The 3,584-nt window shown below is 35.0% G+C and overlaps 1 long non-coding RNA gene across 1 annotated transcript; it reads right to left on the bottom strand.

Moving 5' to 3' along the window:
* Positions 1-1,491: 1,491 nt before the first annotated feature.
* On the bottom strand, positions 1,492-2,710 carry LOC141728941 (uncharacterized). Its single transcript, XR_012580198.1, has 3 exons — positions 2,606-2,710; positions 1,844-1,960; positions 1,492-1,665 (listed from the first exon to the last, which is right to left on the bottom strand). It is a non-coding gene; the product is annotated as an uncharacterized LOC141728941 (long non-coding RNA).
* Positions 2,711-3,584: the final 874 nt, after the last annotated feature.

Below are 3,584 nucleotides of genomic sequence, written 5' to 3'. Positions count from 1 at the left end.
TTTGGCGCTTGTGCAAATACAGCATCTTTTTTTTTTAAAGTAAGCTTCACTTCACAAAGCAAAGTCAAGGAAAGACTAAATGATTTCTCTCAAGATCATACAGGACGCCTTTGTTAAAGCAGAAATTTTCTGCATCAAACTTATTCTTCCTCTGCATTCTGATATAAACCACTCATAGACCTCATCCACAAGCAGGCACTTCTTTCTACGCTTATTTTTCCAACTCACCTGAACTTAATGTCACTAGTTAGGAAGCATGGGGAGGGGGGCAGGAAGAGCAGGAACAGGGGAGGGAAGCCTTGAGCACTGCAGATTTCAAAGATTCATCCATTTTATTCAGCCCTGCTGTGTTAAGGACACACAAAATGCAAAGAACAGGGAGAGGTTCCTGTGACAATGCTGTTTTTTTGTATGCTGCACCCCTTTCAGCTTTAATAACTGCTCTGACACCCCCTTTTCCAGGGCTGAAGAAACAAACACAACATGGGTGGGACAATGCACCTCAAAAACTCCACAAGCTGTGTCACCTCTACTTTTCATGACAATTTTAGTACAGCTCAGCTATCTCACAGCAGTGGGCTGAAGGCCTCTGAGAAAACAATTCCACAGCACTGTCAAGACATGTCTGGATGGTCGGAGAACGAGAAATGTATCTGAGCCACAGCATCAATATGATTTAAAACTTAATAACTTTTCTGTTTCCAGAAATAAAGCAAAGTTGTTATTTAATGGCTGAAATACTGCCATTTTCTCCAAATGCCAGTAATAATTTAAATTCATGACTCCTGTATTATTCATGTGGTCCAATTTAATAGGAACAGTATTTCTGGTGCTCAGTGTTTATGAAGAGTGTCTCTTTGGGGTATACCTTCCTTTATGTCCAACAGATGCTAGAAATAACTACCTGGTGTTCTGCTGCTGTGAACCAGGGATTAAAAATAGGGCTCATAATTTTCTAACCTGAATAAGGGAAAACATAAGGATCTTTTCTTGACAAGATACAAATCTCATTCTTTTTTTCCTTCTTTTCATTTATTTCTACTGTTGTCTCTCTCTTCACTCAGAAAAAATTGTTCCTACTATGCACAACTTACAGACTCAAAGAAAGGCCCACGTTTAAGTTTAATTATTTGCTACACCATCCCCTAGGCCTCCTCAAAGACAAAAAAACCCAAGTCATTGTAATTATTGCAAAGATGTTGAGAAGCAGTGGGACAACTGGACCATGCAATCCATTCTCCCCTTCTGAGAACACACCTGAAAATGCTCCTGAAAGTCAGGATTAGGCAAATTCACAGTCTACTAGGTGTGAATTGCACAATAAACACAAAGTAAAATAAATGTTTATTTACCATTTACAAAACTAATTACTTTCTGAAAAATAAAGAAATAAGAGAAACAACCTTGACAGATTCACAGAATCAGATTTCTTTGTCTCTCCAGTGTTTTTTGTTTCAACAAAGTACTTTGGGGTCATTTTCATACCTGTATTTTTCCATGGAGCACTAAGAAGAAGGAGGAGTAGTTATTTGATGTTCAGTTATCAGGAGAAGTCACTAACTTGAATAAATTCTTCATAAAACAGTGCAGGATATCCAACAGCAGTTCAGTACCCAGCAGTGCAATATCTCAATATAGAACTCAGTATCAGGTCTAAACATCACCCTGAAAGAAACAGTGAAAGCCTTAATTCAACTTACACTTGGCAAAGAAAATTTACAAACTAAGTTTAGAAATCCTTCTTTAGATTACTTAAAGTATCATCCATCCTATAAAGCAATTGTGTTCTTTTCCTGCTATTAAAACTTACATAATTATTTTTCCTCCAAAATTTGGTTGTTACCTATAAATGTAACCAGTATTAAGTGTTGTTCTTCTGTTTCCTGCTGACACAGGCTGTAATTCTTCAATTATTTGTGCTTTGACCAACTGAAATATGGCATCAGGATTAGCATTGACTCTAAAATGAAAATGAGTAGGATGCAAAGGTTAAAACCAGAATAAAATAATCAAAACCAAAGATTGCCTCTTAACAACCTCACAATAACAGGGTCACTGACCACTGCATATTGCTTTTTCCAGTTTTTTTCCCTTATAAAGAAAAATTTAATTTTGTTTCTACAGAGCATTGGAAGCAAAACTACTGAAAACAAATGGAAAAACAAGCAATAAATTTGCCCAGGATGAAAATCAGGATAGATTTCCATTAGCCTGCTTAGAATAATCTCAGAAGATTTACTTTAGGGACAATCCAGAATTCTCATTTTATATAGTGCATGAACATACTAGGAAAAACAAAGATCCATAAACAACCCATAAATTGGCTTTTCTTCACAAAAACCCATTGTGGATGATTGGACTTCAATAATAACAGATTATTAAAGATAATCTGTTTATTATCTCTATTATACATGTAAATTTAATAAGATTTATAATTCATGCTACCATGTACTGCAAGCTTTTCCCCATGCACTCCCAAATTAACAGTTTGGACTAATCATTAGAGAAAAAAAAAGGAAAAAAAAATCCCAAATAAAACAAAATTTTAAAAAATCCCAAAAAATAGGCAAAAAAGCCAACCAAAATAACCCCACAGAAATCTCACCACAAAAACTCCTCATTTCTTTTTTTCCATCACTGAAGAGGAATTATTTTCTTTCACTCTAACACTGTGTGAGGTCACTCAAAATTCTTCTCCTGTAGCTGGACTAGAAAGCAACAAGGATGCAAAATTTTTAAAATAAGGTCATAATTACCATGATGCATTTAATAAAAGCACCAGAAAATTTCCATCCTTCTATAAAAACCTGGTTACATACAACAGGCACACAGATAATTCTGAGTGGCAATACAGAACAGCAGGGACAGGAAGGGTGATCTGTGTGATGACACTGTATCTCTGCAGTAATAAGGGAGTATTCTGCCCAAAGCTATGAAAATAAATTAAGAATAATGCATTTAGATAGAGTGATAAAGTTTCACTTGAAGTTTTCACTTTCTGGTTTAAAATGCTTTTGATATTATTTGAATAAATCCTCATTTCCTATTGTCTATTTCTGGATAGTACTACACTACCCATGAAATTTTGTCTCGGTTAGCTTTTTGTTTTGTCTCTGAAAAAGAGGTCTTTCTTCCCCAAAACAAAACAAAAAATCCATTAAAAAGGCCTCATCACTTGATTGATCTTTTGTTCAAGTAAAATACTTGACAGCTTTTATCAAATCCACATTTCAATTTGCTCCAAATCAAAAGTTAGCAGGCTGGGATTGCAGTGGGCCTGGCGGGTAAACAAAATACAAGACATATTAGAAAAGAAATGGGTAACAATATTTCTGGTAGCCATTTGTTCATAGAAAACAGTAATATGAGAAACACAGAATAGTAATACTAAAATTATTTATGGCAGAAATTCTGTAGTTTTTATAAGCTTTTCTTTCACCACATTGCACTGCATTTTTTTTCACGTTCCACATTCCCATGGAAAAAGACCAATATTTTCCTTTGCAATCAACAGCACAAACACGCGAATTTAGGTTCAAAAACTTTGTTCCCTTTCTCAAAGTTCTTTTTTCATTATTAAAAAA

This window comes from Zonotrichia albicollis, chromosome 4 (genome assembly GCF_047830755.1).
Source record: "Zonotrichia albicollis isolate bZonAlb1 chromosome 4, bZonAlb1.hap1, whole genome shotgun sequence".
NCBI lineage: Eukaryota > Metazoa > Chordata > Aves > Passeriformes > Passerellidae > Zonotrichia > Zonotrichia albicollis.
This window is presented reverse-complemented; position numbering and strand designations above follow the sequence as displayed.